The 22127-nt window shown below is 43.1% G+C and overlaps 1 non-coding gene across 1 annotated transcript; it reads left to right on the forward strand.

Annotated features, from left to right (window-relative positions):
* The first annotated feature begins 15207 nt into the window (after positions 1-15207).
* TRNAK-CUU (transfer RNA lysine (anticodon CUU)) lies at positions 15208-15280 on the forward strand. Its single transcript has one exon. It is a non-coding gene; the product is annotated as a tRNA-Lys (tRNA).
* Positions 15281-22127: the final 6847 nt, after the last annotated feature.

Consider the following 22127-nt stretch of genomic DNA (forward strand, 5'->3'; position numbering starts at 1 on the left):
CTTCTTCTGAAGCCTCTGGTGGTGGCCATTGCTGGTAATGGGACTTTGAACTAGATGGACCACAGGTCGGTTCTAGCCTGGCAATTCTCATTTTCCTATTCTTTGGTTACTACAGCAACTGCTCATTTATGGCAGGGAACAGCCATGTTTGTTCATGTCTTCACACTCAAGCAAAGTGGCATATTTTGAAAGATATGTCTTTATTCAGAAAGATTCCATAGCATTCGTCTCCACTATATTCTGTCAGTCTCAACAGGCAAAGCAATTACACAGGCCCTTCTCACTGGCGAGAGCAAGTAAACAGTAAATTCCAGTTGGGAGAAGTGATGTGTAGGCCAAGGCAAAAGTGTAATCCTCATCCCACTGGGATCAATTTTTAATTCTGAAACAAGATCCAGAACGTGCCCTTCTCGATCTGTTGAATCTGTATCCACCTAATTCAAGCCCAAAGGTTACATGGTAGTCATGAGGTGTTGGAATATGAGTCGACAGTGTGCCCTTGTTGCCAAAAAGGTTAACGGCATATTGGGCTGCCCCACCCCACCCCCCCCCCGCCGTAATCAGTGCTGATATTGAAGTCACCCAGGAAAATATCACTAAAATAACATGAAGGACATGTTTAAAATACACAGATTAGAGAAATTAGATAGGTTAATCTACATGATTCCTGTAAGAAGCCAGCTAAAACCTTAGTCAAATCAGCCAGGAAATGAAGTGAAACAGTATACTACTAGATTGGGACTCTTACACAAAGGAAACATTGATATGCATCTGGGTTTGGAAAGAGGAATGTCCTAAATAAATACATTGCAATAATGGGTTAGATTTTCTAAAGTACCTAAATAAATTAGGTACATAAGTCCCACTGAAAGCTATTTAGGCACTTAATATGATCTTCTTTGAAATTGGCACCCAAACTCTTTAATATTGTGAGGTGCTCAGTCAGTAAAAATATAAATAAAAACCACCAACACAATCTTAGTTCAGGTTAAATATTGCATCCTTCCAGAAAAAGCTAAGCTAAGAGCCCTTCTGATTAAGCTAGCCAGAACTTGGGTCAGATTCGTAGCTAAAATAAATCAGCAGAGATCCATTGATTTCAATGGGGCTATGTCAATGCATACCTGCTGGAAATCTAGCCTCTTGATTTTACAAGCAAAGCCAGGAGCCTTATGATTGTTTCTTTAATATCCATTTGCTCCTGATACATAAGTCTCCATTTGTGATGTCATACATAGTTCTTGTGGAAATGTATGATGTCATAAAGACAGGAATATGACTTCTGCTGAAGAATATGCAGCTGGAACAGTGGCACTCCCAAGGAATAAAGATCCTATTTTCATACAAACATCCCTTGTAAAATAAAAACAGGAACAATCCCTTCAGATAATAGGATCTCTCAGCAGTAGTTTCTTGCAAAAAAAAATATGTTTTTAAGAGTTTCCCCTCCCCATAAGGCATCATCACAGCAGCTCTTTAACCTCTTCACTTCTTAAATCATCAGTTAAGTAAGCATTCATCAGTATAAGTACAGAAATCTGAGAAGAATTCTACTGATTGAATTTCAAAAGCAGTCATTCAACCATACTACTGTAACTTTTTAAATTAAGTATTGAACACTAGGTAGATTACAAGAAAATGGCAGAAGAAATAAAGGAGGGTATTAGAAATGCAAAGAGAAACTTTGAAAATAGATATTGAAAGCCATGCTAAATACAACTCATATTTTTTCAGTACTACAAATCAAAAGATGAGGGAAGGAGAAAATTAGATTATTATGAGCCAGAATGAGAAACTGATTCACTTATGAGGGCAAAATGGCTGAACTGTTTCATTATTACATTTTCATTGTATGTACAAGGAAGAATGATAAAAATGTGCTGTTTAACCTGGCAGAAGATCTGTAGTTATGTAAGCCCTTAAGAACAAGCTGGCAGAGGTTTACTGAGAACAAATAAAATTAAATATGTGCCAGAAGCGGAACACATGCTACCTGCCTTTAATCAGAGGCAGCAGGAAAGGACTCATGTTTTGTGCATAATTACCCCTTATTAAGTGATATTTCTATAAATCGCTGATGTAAGGAGACACATGCATTGTGCTATATCTGGTCATGTCAAGTTACATCATGTCATGTGATATAACAGTCTGATGTAATCTGACATGGGACATATTAGTGCCAATGGAAAAGCCTAAATGCCAAGCCATTTTCATAAATATGCCCAGTGCACTGGTATAAAACAAAACATGAGGATTTATCCTAGAGCTTTACAAAAATATCAGACAGCCATGGAGAACTCTGTTCCAGAGAGACAGACATGGTATTATGGAGCAGATATACAGAAACAGAAGTATACGTTGGTATTCATGTGATGTGATCTCTCAACCAAACCTGACCCTGTGGGTTCCTCAGAAAACCCAGGCTGGAAATCTCATATTGACCATCTGTTTTGCATACTTCTGCACTTAAATTTCTGAGAGCTACCCATATTATTGTGTGACCAGCCTTACCTAGAACCAGGGAGTGGAATGGTACACAAAGAGAAAAAACACGTACATTAACATCTGTCAACCTGAAAAAGGGTTGGGCTCACTGGACCTAGCAGGAAAAGGTATAATATGATCCAATGGGATGAAGCTGAGGTTAGACAATTCAGAATGGAAATAAGGCATGTAATTTTAACAGTGAGAGTAATTAACCATTGGAACAATTTACCAAGTGGTATTGTGGATTCTCCATCACTGACCTTTTTAAATCAAGACTGGATGTTTTTCTAAAAGTTCTGCTTTAGGAATTACTCTGGGGGAATTCTATGGATTGTGTTATACAGCAGGTCTGACTGCATGATCATAATGGTCCCCTCTGGCCTTGGAATCTATCAATCTATGATCTCATTCACCATTAGCCTTGCACCGTGTGTAGGTGTTTACCCTATTCAATGTGGGGGAGAAAGATTACTGATTTGGGATGGTAGGATTTTACAGCCACTTTGCATTGATGACTGCACAAATTGCAGTACAATGATGAATCAGAACCACTGCGTCTTCGACAGAAATTTTCTTCAGTTCTTATTTTAGTATAGATTGGCAAATAAAGGGCTTGATTCTCTCTTGCACCAGAGTGCTACTCTGTCTCAGAGATAGGTGGGGGTGTCAGGGTGTTCCCTGGTTCTGGGCTACCAGCCCCAGCCACAAGGAGAGATAGAACTTACTGCCTACTGGCAGCTCTAACTTGTGTCACTGATGCAGGATCCTCAATGAATCATAGTGGGGCATGGATAAGTGTTCACATTGCATTCCCCATCAGTAGCTGACCCAAGGTGGGGAAGTTAATGATTCAATCAGTGGACCAAATTCAATGATGAATCCCGGTCATGTAGCACCTGAGGTACATTGCACATAGGCTAAGAAGAATAAATTGTACACCACATGCACTCCCTGCTTGCTTTATGCCTGGGGAATGAAATGGCAGGCAGAAGGCCACAGCTGGCACACATGCACCAACAGAGGAATTTTCTACTGGCCAACTGCAGCCAGTTTCCCACTCCTTTGTGCATTCTGAGAGGTACAAAGGGGCTGGAGGTTCTGATTAGAGAATTCAGCCCATGTTCTAGAAATAAAGATTTTGCAGGTATGTAGTTAAGTATCAAGAATTTCTTCCCATTTAAGTGTTTCATCTGAATATACTTGGAATAAGAGATACACCTAGGAAATGAAGGGACCAGTCCTGCAATTTCTAATCAGGCAAAATGGCGATAACAATTCACTTGTGTAAAACTGCAGGATTGAGTCTAAAGGATTAGAAATTGTTGACTTTATTTCAAAGCGTGCACCTTAGCATCCGTATGGCAAATTGTAAATATGTGGAAAGGCCTGGCATGCATAAAATTTGGTCCTTTGAGAGACAGCTAGCAGCCTTTGGAGAGACTGGGGGAAGGAAAGCTAGAAAGATATATCCTAAATGTTCCATGAATTGTACTCTTCCCCCAGGTATTTTTAAAATCAGCATGTTTTTATTACTTAAAGTACTTTTTATGGAATATTAAAAGAGGAGAGAAATTCCTTTGAATTCAGTTGCTACCAAAGCTGAGGACAACCAATTCATTAAAGCTTTAATTTCTTGGGACTTATTGCTTAAATAACCTTTCCAGGGAAGATTCGGAAGAGGATGAAAGTCTGCTACATCAAGTTGCTTGCTGCTTAAGCAAATATCAATGCCAACCACTGTTTAGAAGTCAGCTGAAAAGGGCCAAAGGTGAATTTTGGCATTGACAGTGATTTATTCCAGCAAGAGAGTTTAAACACAGGCAATATATTCCTGTCACCCTGTCAATTGTCAAAATGTCAGTAGACTTTTATAATCAATTGTTTTTGTACCTAATGTCAGCTGTCATCAATCTTTGAAATAATCACTATAAATAAAATGGGATAAGCAAATGGCTACCCAATAAATCAGTTTTTCATATGGTACAATTTGGTGCCATTGGTTATTTGTAGGGCTGTCAAGCGATTAAAAAAATTAATCATGATTAACTGCACTGTTAAACAATAATAGAATACCATTCATTTAAAAATTTTTGGAAGTTTTCTATATTTTTCAAATATATTGATTTCAATTACAACACAGAATACGAAGTGTACAGTGCTCACTTTATATTTATTTTTGATTACAAGTATTTGTGCTCCAAAAAAACAAAAGAAATAGTATTTTTCAATTCACCTAATACAAGTACTGTAGTGTAATCTCTTTATCATGAAAGTTGAACTTACAAATGTAGAATTATGTACAAAAAAACCTGCATTCAAAAATAAAACAATGTAAAATTTTAGTGCCTGCAAGTCCACTCAGTCCTACTTCTTGTTCAGCCAATCGCTCAAACAGGTTTGTTTACATTTTCAGAGATCATGCTGCCTGCTTCTTGTTTACAATGTCACCTGACAGTGAGAACAGGTGTTCTCATGGCACTGTTATAGCCAGCGTTGTAAGATATTTATGTGCCAGATGCACTAAAGATTCTTATGTTCCTTCATGCTTCAACCACCATTCCAGGGGACATGCATCCATGCTGATGATGGGTTCTGCTTGATAACAATCCAAAGCAGTGTGGACTGACACATGTTCATTTTCATTATCTAGTCAGATGGTTCAGGTTCTGTAGTTTCCGCATTGGAGTGTTGCTCTTTTAAGACTTCTGAAAAACTGCTCCACACCTTGTCCCTCTCAGATTTTTGGAAGGCACTTCAGATTCTTAAACCATGGGTCAAGTGATGTAGCTAGCTTTAGAAATCTCACATTGTTACCTTCTTGGCTTTTTTTGAACTCTGCAGTGAAAGTGTTCTTAAAATGAACAATGTGCTGGATCATCATCTGAGACTGCTATAACATTAAATAAATGGCAGAATGCAGGTACAACAGAGCAGGAGACATATAATTCTCCCCCAAGGAGTTCAGTCACAAATTTAATTAATACATTAACACATTTTTTAACAAGCATCATCAACATGGAAGCATGTCCTCTGGAATGGTGGCCAAAGCATGAATGGGCAGCGGGGACAGAAGGATGGTGAAGAAAATTGGCAGCATGTGACCTCCAGAAGAAGAAAGAGGTCACGTACCAGCAATGCAGATACAGGTGAGCAACTGTTTTCATGTTCTCTCCACAGGTACTAATGCGGAGAGTGACTAGATGGTACATCTGAGGGAAGGGAGCAGAAGGAGACTCCATTGATTGGGAGGCATGAGATGCACTGTTCTAGGGATGGAGGTTCAACGACCACCGCTCCCAAGAGAAGGAGACGGGTGGTGGTGGTCAGGGACTCCCTCCTCAGGGGGACTGAGTCATCTATCTGCCATCCTGACTGGGAAAACCGAGAAGTGTGCTGCTTGCCAGGAGCTAGGATTCACGATGTGACAGAGAGACTGCCAAGACTCATCAAGCCCTTGGATCGCTACCCCTTCCTGCTTCTCCATGTGGGCACCAATGATACTGCCAAGAATGACCTTGAGCAGATCACTGCAGACTACGTGGCTCTGGGAAGAAGGATAAAGGAGTTTGAGGCTCAAGTGGTGTTCTCATCCATCCTCCCTGTGAAAGGAAAAGGTCCGGGTAGAGACCGTCGAATCGTGGAAGTCAACGAATGGCTACGCAAGTGGTGTCAGAGAGAAGGCTTTGGATTCTTTGACCATGGGATGGTGTTCCAAGAAGGAGGAGTGCTAGGCAGAGATGGGCTCCACCTAACGAAGAGAGGAAAGAACAGCTTCACAAGCAGGCTGGCTAACCTAGTGAGGAGGGCTTTAAACTAGGTTCACTGGGGGAAGGAGACCAAAGCCCTGAGGTAAGTGGGGAAGTTGGATACCGGGAGGAAGCACGAGCAGGAAAGCGCAAGAGGGGAGGACTCCTGCCGCATATTGAGAAAGCAGAACGATCAGTTAATTAGTTTAGGTGCCTATACACAAATGCAAGAAGCCTGGGAAACAAGCAGGGGGAACTGGAAGTCCTGGCACAATCAAAGAATTATGATGTGATTGGAATAACAGACTTGGTGGGATAACTCACATGACTGGAGTACTGTCATGGGTGGATATAAACTGTTCAGGAAGGACAGGCAGGGCAGAAAAGGGGGGGGGAGTTGCATTGTATGTAAGAGAGCAGTATGACTGCTCTGAGCTCTGGTATGAAACTGCAGAAAAAAGTGAGAGTCTCTGGATTAAGTTTAGAAGTGTGAGCAACAAGAGTGATGTCGTGGTGGGAGTCTGCTATAGACCACCAGACCAGGGGGATGAGGTGGACGCGGCTTTCTTCCGGCAACTAACAGAAGTTACTATATCACAGGCCCTGTGTTCTCATGGGAGACTTCTATCACCCTGATATCTGCTGGGATAGCAATACAGCAGTACACAGACAATCCAGGAAGTTCTTGGAAAGTGTAGGGGACAATTTCCTGGTGCAAGTGCTGGAGGAACCAACTGGGGCAGAGCTCTTTTTGACCTGCTGCTCACAAACCGGGAAGAATTAGTAGGGGAAGCAAAAGTGGATGGGAACCTGGGAGGCAGTGAACATCAGACCATCAAGTTCAGCATCCTGACACAAGGAAGAAAGGAGAGCAGCAGAATATGGACCTGGACTTCAGAAAAGCAGACTTTGGCTCCCTCAGGGAACTGATGGGCAGGATCCCCTTGGAGAATAACATGATGGGGAAAGGAGTCCAGGAGAGCTGGCTGTATTTTAAAGAATCCTTATTGAGGTTGCAGGAACAAACCATCCCGATGTGTAGAAAGAATAATAAATATGGCAGGCAACCAGCTTGACTTAACAGTGAAATCCTTGCTGATCTTAAACACAGAAAAGAAACTTACACTAAGTGGAAGATTGGACAAATGACCACGGAGGATTATAAAAATATTGCTCAGGCATTCAGGAGTGAAATTAGGAAGGCCAAATCACAATTGCAGTTGCAGCTAGCAAGAGATGTTAAGAGTAACAAGGGTTTCTTCAGGTATGTTAGCAACAAGAAGGTGGTCAAGGAAAGTGTGGGCCACTTACTGAATGAGGAAGGCAACCTAGTGACAGAGGATGTGAAAAAACCTAATGTACTCAATTCTTTTTTTGCCTCTGACTTAGAATCTTAGAATATCAGGGTTGGAAGGGACCTCAGAAGGTCATCTCGTCCAACCCCCTCCTCAAAGCAGGACCAATTCCCAACTAAATCATCCCAGCCAGGGCTATGTCAAGCCTGACCTTAAAAATCTCTAAGGAAGGAGATTCCACCACCTCCCTATGTAACCCATTCCAGTGCTTCACCACCCTTCTAGTCAAAAAGTTTTTCCTAATATCCAAACTAAACCTCCACCACTGCAACTTGAGACCATTACTCCTTGTTCTGTCATCTGATACCACTGAGAACAGTCTAAATCCATCCTCTTTGGAATCCCCTTTCAGGTAGTTGGAAGCAGCTATCAAATCCCACCTCATTCTTCTCTTCTGCAGACTAAACAATCCCAGTTCCCTCAGCTTCTCCTCATATGTCATGTGCTCCAGTCCCCTAATCATTTTTGTTGCCCTCTGCTGGACTCTTTTCAATTATTCCACATCCTTCTTGTAGTGTGGGGCCCAAAACTGGACACAGTACTCCAGATGAGACCTCACCAATGTCGAATAGAGGGGAATGATCACGTCCCTCGATCTGCTGCCAATGCCCCTACTTATATAGCCCAACATGCCGTTAGCCTTCTTCGCAACAAGGGCACACTGTTGACTCATATCCAGCTTCTCATCCACAGTAAGTCCTCACTTAACATTGTAGTTATGTTCCTGAAAAATGCTACTTCAAGTGAAATGATGTTTAGCGAATCCAATTTCCCCATAAGAATTAATGTAAATAGGGGGGGTTAGATTTCAGGGAATTATATATATATAATATATATCTGAATATATACTTATACAGATACATACACAGTATAAGTTTTAACAATTTAATACCATGCACAGCAATGATGATTGTGAAGCTTGGTTGAGGTGGTGGAGTGGTAGAGTGGAAGCTTGAGGAGGTGGTGGAAGAGGGTGGGATATTTCCCAGGGAATGCCTTGATGCTAAATGATGAACTAGCACTTGTCTGAGCCCTCAAGGGTTAACACATTGTTAACTGTTAACATAGCCCCACACTCTACAAGGCAGCACAAATGGAGGGAGGAAGCACAATAGACACATGGTAGTGGCTGCAAACATTCCCTGCGGAAATTGAACATGATGATGAACCCACGCTATTGCACTGGAGCGTACCACTCCCTCCAGTTTCCAAAGTACTGGGGAGGCGCATGTGTGTGTGTGTGTGTGAGAGAGAGAGAGAGAGAGAGAGACCTCCCCTACCTCCCCACAGAGCAAGCAGGAGGCTCCCGGGAGTGGTGGCAAACATATGGGGCCCTTATTTTTTGGTTCTGCCTAGCAGCAGTGCATCCTCAGATTCCTGCCCTCACTTGGCCCTACAGTGCCCCCATAGTTCTGTATGTGAATAGTAAAGCAAAACTCACTTCAGTCTTGAGCTAATCGAGCAGAGAATAGTAGCGGTGAGCAATGCATATATCAGAAATGAGTGGAAGACAGTAGGCAAGGCCAAACAGACCAGCAGGTAACTTTACTTAGATTGTAAACTCTTTAGGGCTGCTCCTCTTATTCTCCAGGGACAATTCTCATCACAGGAAAAATATTCTTTTCCCTCTTCCCTCATCTATATGTTGCTACATCTGCCATTTTTCCAGATATCCTTACCCCACCCATTCCTACAAAACAAGTGCAACAAATAAAATGATGGAACTGTCGCCTACATTTCAGAGCCAAGTGTACATTCGAATGCATAAAATACAGAGATAGATTTAAAATCTGTGTGGAAAGAAAATCTTGATTTTAGATTGCAACCTCTTTCCCCTTTGTTTCAAACCTTGCTCACATCCTGTTTCCACCTTGCAAGATAACATTTAGTCTATTGCCTCAGTTGCCAATTGTCTCTTAAAACCTTACAGATATCATTACACAACTCCCAGTCTAAATAATAAAAGTATCCTTCAGGGCATGACAAGGATTTATTGTTATTGAGGGGGTTGGTGTAGTAGTGCAGGAAACCTATGATAAAATAGTCTTAATGTCCAACTTAATATTATAAAGGATTACCAAAATATACTGAATTACAAGTTTTTTCTTCTTTTGAGACTTGCCGTTGTATCTTTTCAAAAGCCATTTAAATTACAATGGACCTAGATTTCGAAGTGGCACCGCATTATGTTGTGACTCTAGCAGCAGACTACAAGATGTAAAATTGCCTCTTTGTGATATGCCAAGAGGAACAGTTATATGATGATTTTTTTTTCTTGGAATGATTAGCCCTGAAATGTTGGGCAGGCTGGAATTTTCCATAGTTCTTCTGTGCCTCCAAATTAGATTCAGAGTATTTCCCTTTTCATGAGATTTTCAGACGAGTTTGTTGGTCATGCCCAAAGTGTCTGCATGCTCTTGAGGGTGAATGCTCCCACAAGAAAGGGCCATGGGGGAGTAGACACTCAACTGGGATTTTTTTTTCTAAATGTTCTGAGGCCCTAGCATGCTTAGCATATACTTTGTGTTACTCATGTCAAGGCTAGCTGGCACACACCACTCTTTGAATGCTCCACTCACCACACGCCCAGTGAGCCCACTCCAAACACAAAAGAGAATGCTGGTGACAGAGAAGGGAAAAGACAGACAAACAGAATGACTGGGATAGTTAGAGAAACAGAGATCATGTGCTATGGGTCTTGTGGGCTTCGGCGACGAAAGAACCAAAGAAGAGTGGAAGGACAGTTACAGGGGACAGGATTGGTGGCATGTGGGTCAGTGAGATGGTGCTTCAAAGGCTTGGCTCTACAGGGTGGCTGCAGTACAATATCTATAGTAGTACCAGTATCTTTTGAAGCAAATGAGGGTGAAAACGGGTGCCTTGACTCAGAGATGGGGGAAGGCATTGTTATACTTAGTACAGTCTATGAACCAAGGAAGACTTTCCTCAGTCTCCCTGAAAGGTAGGTTATCTGGCAACTGTCTGAGTTCAGGGGTGATGTGGTGAGGGTGACAAACAAAAGCCATGTCCATCTCAATCCCACTATGGTCATGATTGCCCTTGGATATTCTAGCTGCTGGGTTCTCCTGAAGGACCCCACAGGCATCTGCCAATCTGCTGCCTGTAGGACTTTCTGAATGCTGTGATAGCTCAGTGGTTTTAGCATTGGCCTGCTAAACCTAGAGTTGAGAGTTCAATCCTGGAGGGGGCCACTTAGGGAGCTGGGGCAAAATCAGTACTTGGTCCTGCTAGTAAAGGCAGGGGGCTGGACTCGATGACTGACTGGTCCCTTCCAGTGCTAGGAGATGGGATATCTCCATTATAAAAAAAGAAAGGTCACACAAATACACCACCTTCTCCATGGACAAAAATGTCCACATGTAAATAATGCCAGACGTATAGAGACCCCACTTTCCTCCAGTGTTGGACACAGTGGATGGGGTACACATCCCCCTGGGGCCTTGCAGCCAGGACAATGCCCCATAAATATGATATGTCTTGGAATCCTCACTGCGAACATGAGCATATTACTCATGAGACAATCAGTTATCCAGATCTTTCCATTCAGTGGATAGAGCTTGCTTTTCTCTGCCATCACTGAAACTGGCATTCTGCTGGACTTCCTTCATGATGTGGATCAATTGGATTGCAAATTCAATAGGGAATAGTTGATATATGGAATTGGTTGATTTCAGGTGGCCTGGGAAACACAGGCCTTGTCTACAGTTGAGGTGGGGTGGGAAGGGGAGTACGCAACTTTAGATACGTACTTAGACCTACTCACCACGATGTTGTCATTGTGGTGAGTCGACTGCTGCCGCTCTCCCGTCGACTCTGCCTGTGCTTCTCGCGGTGCTGGAGTACAGGAGTCGATGGGAGAGCGCTTGGGGGGTAGTGTGGACATACCCATAGAGTACCATTCTCTGTAGGTGGCACCCCTGACTGTTATCTTTGAATTGTCTCCTGCCTGAGAAAATATTAAGTGTGAAATCCTCGTACCATTGAAATCAATGGTGAAACTGCCACTGATTTCAATGGGGCCAAGATTTCACCTAACAGAGTACCCTAATTTTTTTTTTACCTCTTTGCTGTCTCCCTCCTTATTCTATCTTGTGTGCCATTGATAGATCACCGAACAGGACGTATTGTATTGTAGCATATTGTACCATAACCCTGTTGCAGGATGATGCTCAGAGTTCTGAGATACTAGAATCAAAGGATGTTTCCCGATCTGTTTTTGCATTTTATAACTGTAACAATTCTGAGTCAGAGTTTGCTGCAGGTGGCTCTTATCTGGAAGTACATTCCTTTTCTGATTTGTCCTCCAAGCAGCTTAGACATGTAAAATTAAACTGAAGAGAGGGGTTTCCCCACATTTATCTGGGCCAATTGTGCTTTTGAGATGCTTTGCCTGGTTCCTGCTCTTTGTGAGTTCCTCCTATTACCCAGTATTTATCACAGAGCCCCAGTATGGCTTGCTGATGAGTGTTGGGAGCCAGGGTAGTGTAGAAAACATCTGGCATTTGGCAACTAGTGGGCACAGCAGTGCTAGATGCCATAGTCTTCAGCCTTCTGAAAATCTAAAAAGAAGAGAAATTAGCTGGCACTAGAGCACCAAGCAGGCATGGGAGCCCGCAGAGGAAACTATATGTTCAGAAATCTGGTACATGCCTACAATTTCCACAATAGCCAGAGGGGAGTATGTTACTTTCTGCTGTGTGCCTCAAATTCACCTTTTGAAATTTTCCCTTTACAAGTACACACAAAACCCTTCCCCCATAAAAAACAATACCTCATGTTACAGGTACAATGCCATTTGCTGTATTTACAATATATATCATGTCTATAGGGAATGAAGAGGTGAATGTAATCTTATCCTTTCTTTTTCATATGAATTACCATCAAGTTCAGAGTGTGTTCAAAAGAGAGAACTGGAATCTCCAAAATAAGGCATTCTAATTTCATGATTACAGTCACATTAGAGCCATCAAAAATGAAATATTTTCATTTGGTTCATATACTAAATGCCAGTGAGATTTTCAATAGCTATCCTGAAATTACTCAGTGTAAGGTATTTCCTACACACAGTATGAAGGAAATATTCGGTAGGAAATACCTTACACTGATATACATTAAAAGGTTAATTATTCACCTAACATATAATTTTAAGATTAGAGTGTTGACATTTTTTTATTCAAAAAGGGAAAACGCATAACAAATAATTTAATCTTGATTTTTTTTTCTTGGAATGATATGATCTTTTTCTCCCCTCCACAGGTAATTAAGCTCCATAAAATTCAGAACTGAATCCAATAGTTAAATAATTCATTGTATATTTAACAGACAAGCTGTATTTTTACTTATTGAAGGTACAATTAAAAATACATAAAATTTTCATTCATATTGCATTTAATTGGAAAGTTCTATGCCAATTATAGTACAAAAGTACTCTTGCCCTCATTTAAAGTTTTTTTTAACTCCTACTTTATTTTTCATTAAAATGTTAAATTAAAAGAAACCATCATTAAGCAACAGAAGAAGTTGTCAGTAAACCTAGCAGGCAGTGTCTGTTAGCATTGTTAAGTGCACTTTAGGGAAATGGTTCCCATGGATTCATTTTTGAAAACAACCATCATGGAAAAAACCTTGAAAAATTCTATACAAACGTTAATGCATATGTCTTACCCTAGTATCTGTTTTAACAAATAAACCCATTCTGACCTTCAAGACAACAAAATTGGTGATCTTAAAGAATAGGGAAAATGTGTACCTGACATTATAGAGTGTGACAGTTTTAAACTATGATTTTTGTTTCTTCAAGAGGTATTTCATTTATAAGTAAAAATGTTAATGGTGGTTTCATTTGGAGGCTTGGATGGCTCAGAGAAATGTTCGCATGGCAGCAAGGCACAGAGCTCTGGAACTATATGTCACCAGCTTGACTCCAGTGTGGCCCAATACCGACCTAAAGTCATAACCATGTCAAGCAGGATGTTACGTTCCAGGATAACAGGTCAGTATGTACATCTATGGATATACAAACAGTCTGTTTAAAGAAAGAGTGGGAGTAGGACCTGAAGCAAGACTGAGCTTTGTGGAACCAGGTCTTCTGGGTTCTGTTTTGAATCAGTTACCACTGATTCGGTGAATAAAGCTGGGAAAATCACTGAACCTCTCTGTGCTTTGGTTTACCCAGACATATAATGGGTTTACTCCTACTTACCTACAGTATCTCCCCAGTCTCATTTCATTAATATTCCTAATGCTTTGAGATCTTCAGACTTGCCAAATGGACCCTCTTCATGAGGGACACTAAGCTTTGGGACTCAATCCCCTGTCAGGGCCTGATAAAGGCATAGGCACTTTAGACTTGTGCTTAGGGTCTCAGATATGGAGGTCAAATGATGAGGGGCATAATCTCAGTATTCATTAAAAAAAAATTCTAAACTATGGTTTCAAAGAAAAGCTTGACAACATGACTGGAGGGTAACCGATGCAGTAATGTCTGCCTGAGTCTGCAAACAGCCTGAAACAATAGCTCCAAGAGGGGAGAACTGTGTCCCGTTAATAGTGCACATATGCCCAATCAGCACAAAACCTGCCATCTTAACTGCCTTTATTAAAATGTAGCCCAGTATTCTAGAGTCATTACTCCAAATGCTGCAGTGTCTCTATTATAAGAGTTTGTGTTTTGCACCATGGACATAGAACAGTGATTCCCAAACTGGTTCTCTAAGCATTTCCTTGTGGTATGCAGAGAAGAAGACTGTTACATGGCACATTCTCACCTGTTTCCAGAGTCTTCTAAAGGTATCCAGGCTCTTCCTTGAAAAGAAGAACCTGTAGACCTTTAAAAACAATTGAATGAAAGGAGGAGCAGCAGCCTAACTGCATTTGCTAGGAGATGCTGCTATACAGAATGAGGAAGAGAAGAAACTGGAATAATCCACACTGTTCACAGCCACTACTGGAAGTACAGCTGCCAGGCACCTGTACACAGGAATGTTCAGGCAAGCATAGAACAAGGTAACCATGCAATTCAAGATGTCCAAGGGAGCAGGAAAAGAAGAGAACCAGGTGTCTGGACAGCATGTCCAGGGGAGAAGGGAATTAAATGACTGGGTAGCATGTGCAGAAAGAAAGGAGATCAAACCGGGGAGCAGAGTGGGGAGAAGAAAAGGATAGATAAGACCGGGTCAGTGGAACAAAAAGCAAAACTAGACAGAACAATTAACTTAAACAAACCTAAAATGCAACATTAAATGTGGCTAAAATGCAATAAATGCTTTCCTAATTTTTCTTCTCCATGTAAATGATCACTGTAAATGCCATAGGGTTCTTGTATGACCATTGTTGGGAAGTTAAGTGAGGCCACAAAAGACAGGAGAGGTGTCCACAAGCCAATCTGTCCATTAAAATGTGACTCGTACTATGAAAACTCCCCTACTACAGAACGCTATGATATTGTTATGGCAAGTATCACCAGGTGACACTGTTACACATAACCTTCAAAGCTCTTTCAGAAGGTATGTCTACACAGCAAAGAAAACCCTGTGGCTGGCCTGTGCCACCCAACTCAGGCTCACAGGGCTCAGGCTGAGCAGGCTGTTTCAAAAATAACCTGACTAGCTCAGTGGGTAGAGCATGTGACTCTTAATCTCAGGGCTGTGGGTTTGAGCCCCACATTGGGTGTTTGAGCTTGTAGCCTTAGCTCTCACTCTGGGGGGATAGCTCAGTAGTTTGAGCATTGGCCTACTAAACCCAGGGTTGAGAGCTCAACCCTTGAGGGGGCCATTTCAGGATCTGGGGCAAAAATCTGTTTGGGGAGTGGACCTGCATTGAGCAGGGGGTTGGACTAGATGACCTCCTGAGGTCCCTTCCAACCCTGACATTCTATGATTGCAGTGTAGACTTCTGGGCTCAGGCTTGAGCCTGAGCTCTGAGACCCCTTTCACCTTGGAGGGTACTAAAGCCTGGGCGCCAGCCTGAGCCCAGACTTCTACATAGCTGTGAAACAGCCCCACAGCTGGGGCCCTGTGAACCCAAGTTGGCTGACGCAGGCATGTAGTTGCTGTGTAGACATACCCTTAGTGTGCTTCTTGGAAGACATGCAGACTCCAGCTGGGGACTCTGGGCTGGGGCTAGGGTGTTGGGGGAGTGTGGACTATGGCAGGGGACTCTGGGTTGGGTCACAGGGTTGGGGTCCAGGAGGGTTGTGGGGTTCCAGTGGCGGTTACTGTGGCTCCTGGAAGAGTCTGCCAGGTCCCTGCAAGCCCTAGACACATGAGAAACCAGGGAGGCTCCATGCACTGGCCATAGGCACAGGAACTAGGAGAGCGGGGAATGCTGCAGCACCCCCAAGCTGCCAACCTGTGTTCTGGGCTTTGCTCCCGGCCCCAGGGTGGGGATGACAGGGGAAAGGGAGCTGGCTTTTAGCACCCCCACTATTAAAAATGTTTCAGCACCACAGTAGGCACTGCCACTGCAGCTCCTATTTGTCATCGTTCCCAGCCAATGGTAGCTCCGGAGCCAGCCCTTGAGGCAGGAACAGCGCACAGACCCTCCCTGGCTGCTCATGCATGTATGAACTGCAGGGACCTGGCAGATGCTTCCGGGAGCTGTAAAGAGCTAGGGCAGGCAGGGAGCCTGCCTTAGCCTTGGGCCCCTGCTGTACCACCTACTAGTCTTTTAATGGCCTGGTCGGCAGTGCCGACTGGAGCTGCTAGGGTCCCTTTTTGACCGGGCGTTCAGGTCAAAAAACGGATGCCTGGTGACCCTAGTCTTATGTCACGGGCTCTACATGGGCTTTGTGTGGTCCATAGAACCTGCAATGGGCCCTTTGGCCTTGGGTCAATTTCATCTTACCACAGTCTTATTTGCTATCTATTGCATCTGCTGGACATGTCCAGAGGACAACTCTCAACAGAAAGGCAAGCACTAAATGGGTACTTAGACTAAACTGCCCTCAGGCCTAGCTATGGCCATTTTGGTGCAGGATAACATAAACTTGCATTGTTGCTACCTATGTTGTACTTGTACTGTGGATAAACAAAGCACTTTAGACTCCAGGGCCACCAATCTGACATGTTTTATGAGTATTAAATTAACATAAAATATATACATAGATAATTGTATAAAGGGGTAGGTTTTTTCTACATCTCAATTTTGTAAGTACATCAGAAGTACATCTACAAGCTCAAAGGAAGCCTCCTGAACAATAAGTGGGCCCACTAGATGATCGAGATACTAAGGGAGCACTCACGGAAGATGAGGCCATTGCAGAGAAACTAAATGAATTTTTTGCATTCGTCTTCACTGATGTGCATGGGTGGCAGGTGGGGTGGGGTGAGGAGGGCTGTGGTGAGCTAGTGGTGGGTGTGGGGGGGTATTGCAGCAGGTGTGGGAGTGAGGAGGTACATGATGGGGGAGTGAGGAGGACAGCAGCAGGTGGGGGAGTGAGGAGGGCTGTGGTGACCAGTGGCCAGGGAGGTCTTGCGGTGGGTGGACGGATGAGAAGGGACACGGCGGAGGGAGAGGGGGGAGGAGGCGAACGGCAGCCAGGGAAGTCTCGTGGTGGGTGAGGGGTTGAGGAGGGTCATGGCAAGTCAGCAGTGGGGGAGGGGGTTTGCAGTGAGCAGGTGGGTGAGGAGGACTGTGGCGAGCCAGTGGCGGTAGGGAGGGGTGTCTTGGGCCAGGCAGGAGAGTGAGGAGGGACATGGGGTGGGGCGGGGGGTGAGGAGGTGAGCAGCAGGATGGAGATCTCACAGAGTCGGGGAATGAGGAAGTCCATGCTGAGCCAGTGGCGGGTGGGGGGGAGGGGTGTCTTGTGGCAGGCAGGGGGAAGTGAGTAGGGACGCAATGGGTGGGGAAGTGAGGAGGGATGTGGTGAGCTGCGGGTGGGAGTGTCTCGCTGTGGGCAGGTGGGTAAGGAAGGACATGGCGAGTGGTGAACGGGGGTATTGTAGCGGGCAGGGGGCATTGCAGCAGGCAGGGGGAGTGAGGAGGGATGCGGTGATCAGCGGGGGTGAGGAGGAATGCAGTGAGTGGCAGGTGGGGTGATATCATGGTGGGAAGGTGAGGAGGGATGCAATGGGGGGGATGAGGAGGTGAGCAACAGGTGGGGAGGTCTTGTGGCAAGTGTGGGGATGAAGAGGGATGCAATGGGTGAGGGGGTTGCAGTGGCGGGTGAGTGAGAAAGGATGCGGTGGGTGGGGGGGTGAGATGGAGAACAGCAAGGGAGGGTGACAAGATGAGTGGCAGGCAGGGGGTCTCATGGCGGGCTGGGAAGTAAACAGGGATGTGGTGAGTGGAGGGCAAGGGGGTGGGGAAGGATGTGGTGAGCTTCAGGTTGGGTGGATCTCTTGGCAGACAGGGGGGTGAGGAGGGACGAGGCAGCTAGGGGTGTCTTGCAGCAGACGGGGGATGAGGAGGGATGCTGCAGGCGGGGGGGTCATGCAGGAGGGGGTAGGGGGGAGTGAGGAGTAACGAGGCAGGCAGAGGGATGAGGGGGCATGTGTGTGGGTCTCGTGGCGGGTGGGGGGGTGAGGAGGGACACAGCAGTGGTGGGGAAGAGTGGGGAGGGGGGCTTGGAGCAGGGCTGGACCTGGGGTGGAGCAGGGGTGGATTCTGGGCAGGGCTGCAGACGGAAGAGGTGGGACAGGGAGCTAGCCGCCCCCAGGGGAAGCTTCACCCACCCCACCCACCATGTGGATTAGGCTGTGAGGGAGATTCCCAAAACTGAGCCATTCTTTTTAGGTGACAAATCTGAGGAACTGTCCCAGACTGAGTTGTCATTAAAGGGGGTTTTGGAACAAATAGATAAATAATACGCCAGGAGCAGATGGCATTCACCCAAGAGTTCCGAAGGAATTCAAATGTGAAATTTCAAAACTACTAACTGTGGTATGTAACCTATCATCTTCTGTACCAGATGACTGTAGGATAGCTAATGTGGCACCAATATTTAAAAAAGCCTCCAGAGGCGAACCCAGCAATCACAGGCCAGTAAACCTAATTTCGGTACCAGGCAAACTGGTTGAAGCTATAGTAAAGAACAGAATTATCAGACACATAGATGAACATGATTTGTTGGGGAAGAGTTAACATGGTTTTGTAAAGGAAAATCATGCTTCACCAATCTACTAGAATTCTTTGAGGGGGTTAATAAGCATGTGGACAAGGGGGATCCAGTGAATCATAGAATAGAATCATAGAATCATAGAATATCAGGGTTGGAAGGGACCTCAGGAGGTCATCTAGTCCAACCCCCTGCTCAAAGAGGGACCAATTCCCAACTAAATCATCCTAGCCAGGGCTTTGTCTAGCCTGACCTTAAAAACCTCTAAGGAAGGAATAGACTTGGATATAGTGTACTTAGATTTTCAGAAAGCCTTTGACAAGGTTCCTCACCAAAGGCTCTTAAGCAAAGTAAGCTGTCATGGGACAAGAGGGAAGGTCCTCTCATGAATCCGTAACTGGTTAAAAGATAGGAAACAAATGCAGAATAAATGACCAGTTTTCAGAATGGAAAGAGGTAAATAGAGAGGTATCCGCCAGGGGCCTTTACTGGGACCAGTACTGTTCAACATATTCATAAATGATCTGGAAAAAGGGGTAAAGAGTGAAGTGGCAAAATTTGCAAATGATGCAAAGTTACTCAAGATAGTTAAGCCTAAAGCAGAGTGCGAAGAGTTACAAAGGGATCTTACAAAACTGGGTAACCAGGCAACAAAATGGCAGATAAAATTCAGTGTTGATAAATGCAAAGTAATGCATATTGAAAAATATAATCCCTACTATACATATAAAATGATGGGGTCTAAATTAGCTGTTACCACTCAAGAAAGAGATCTTGGAGTCATTGTGGATAGTTCTCTGAAAAATCCACTCAATGTGAAGCAGCAGTCAAAAAGGTGACCAGAATGTTGGGAATCATTAGGAAAGGGATAGCTAACAAGACAGAAAATATCATATTGACTGTCTATAAATCCATGGTATGCCCACATCTTGAATACTGAGTGCAGATCTGATCACTCCATCTCAAAAAATATATTTTGGAATTGTAAAAGGTACAGAAAAGGGAAACAAAAAATGATTAGGGGTAAGGAATAACTTCCATATGAGGAGAGATTAATAAGATTGGCACATTTCAACTTGGAAAAGAGTTGACAAAAGAGGCTTGGATAGAGGTCTATAAAATCATGACTGGTGTGGAGAAAATAAATAAGGAAGTGTTATTTACTTCTTCTCATAACATAAGAACTAGGGGTCACCAAATGAAATTAATAGGCAGCAGGTTTAAAACAAAAGGAAGTATTTCTTCACACAACACACAGTCTATCTGTGGAACTCTTTGCCAGACGACATTGTGAAGGCCAAGACTATAACAGGGTTCAAAAAAGAACTAGACAAGTTCATGGAGGATAGGCCCATCAATGGCTATTAGCCAGGATGGTCAGGGATGCAAAATCATGCTCTGAACTGTCCCTAGGCTCTGTTGCAAGAAGCTGGGGATGGGTGACAGGGGATGGATCACTTGATGATTACCTATTCTGTTCATTCCTTTGGAAGCACCTGGCATTGGCCACTGTTGGAAGGCAGGATCATAGGTTCTGATCCAGCATGGCCATTCTTATGTAATTTCTTAATATGTTGTAGATTATTATAATATAATGTTCAATTTTTAGGACATAAAGTTGGGATAAATGGGAAGGCAATAGCCAGGAATAATGAAGCCAACACATATTTTGAAAAGCGTAATTTGCTGTGTACACTAACAGACATCTTTTTTTTTTATCAAAGTGCAGTAGAGGTGCAAAGTCCCCTAAAGTATTTCTAACATGCTAACAGGTATTTTTGTGCATGGACACCAAGAGCAGGGTATGAAGGTTTCTAAAGAACAATTTGCTGAATGGGCTCAGAAAAGTACTGTACTTTCTAATTAGGTTTGATTTGTAAATCTTTGTGGAAAAAGTTCTCCTCTGTCTTGTTTTAAGAGGAAGACTTTTGATTTTCTAACAGAAGGTAGTCATACTTTTTATTACTGGAACATTTATAAATAGTTGATATGAGATTATTCATAAATGCTTTATTAAGTGCTTAATCAATTGTTATAGATTGTTAAGAGTCCAGGAGTTAACTAGGTTGCTTAAAAACATCTATAACACTTTCAACTAACATATTGTAACCATCTATAACACATAATACTTATGTCTGTAACATGCTAATAACATTAATTATTTATTAATGCTTTATAAAGTATTTATAAATATATTCTTTATATAAAATGTGACCACCAGGACTATCATACTGGACATGAGTCAACCTGACAATGCCTGGACTGGAAGGGCTCAGTAGCTTTGGTGGTAGACAAAATGCCTAATTTTAAAGAGCTTAACCAGGGTTTTTTTCTCACAGCACTTGATCTATGAAATATTTATTACTACAGACCTTTAGCAATGTGGTTTTTCACCACTGAACCCAAAAATTCCTATCCAAAGAGCATTCCTCTCTAAACTGAACCAGTGTTTCTGATTTACACTTGTCCAACCCCATTTTAGTGCAGGAGGATATATGGGTAGAACTGAAGACAAAATTTGGCCCATGCTCTGGTGTTTTACTGATGACTTACACTGTTAAACCAATAAGGGCACCTGAAGCAGAGGATCTACAGGGAAAGACCTGTCAAGTATCAGGGGGTAGCCGTGTTAGTCTGTATCCACAAAAACAACAAGGAGTCCGGAGGCACAGGGAAAGAGCTGACAGTTTTTAGCAGCAAATACTGGAAATTTCAGAAGAAAGCCTCACAAGCTGTACAGCCTCATAATTTTTCAGACACAAGCGCCTCAAACAGTTCAGAGTAACATCTCATAAGTAAAACTGGACAAATAACTGATTTTTTGGTTCACTGGCAGTTCTAAACATTTAAAAAAAATAATTTGGATTGAAACAAATTTGAGAATTACACAAAAAATTAGAGAATCAAAAAGGTCCATTTCAGGATGAATAAAACATTTTGTTTGATCCAAAACATTGAGAGTCTGGGTATTTTTAAAGGGCTAGATTAGAAGGAGGAGGAGGTGGTGCTGCTATCAATCTCTTTCTTATAAGAGTTAGCTCCCCAGTTAAAGCACACCACTAGGACATAGAAGATGTAGTCTCAATTTCCCATTCTACCTGATGTGGAGAAGGGATTTTAATTTAGATCTCTTACTTTGCAGGAGAGCATCCTCCTTCCAGAAGAGATGCTGATTGTGACAAGCCTTCCTGGGGTTATAGCTATTTTGGGATTAAACTTCAGCAGTGACTGGGTAGCTGAGTTGAACTGGGAGAAATGGTTTGCTTCCTGCCAGGTTAAGGTGATGAGGTGGAAGAGAGGGACCCTGACATTGGGAGAAAGGGTGATGTTAATTAAAACATTCCTGTTACATCTTTGCATTTATGTGGTATATATATATATATATATATATACTCCCCCAGGGAAAGTGTTGATCAGATGCTCTGAGGCAGTAAATGTAACCTAGCAAAGAGAAGTATGGTT

This window comes from Malaclemys terrapin, chromosome 3 (genome assembly GCF_027887155.1).
Source record: "Malaclemys terrapin pileata isolate rMalTer1 chromosome 3, rMalTer1.hap1, whole genome shotgun sequence".
Lineage (NCBI taxonomy): Eukaryota > Metazoa > Chordata > Testudines > Emydidae > Malaclemys > Malaclemys terrapin.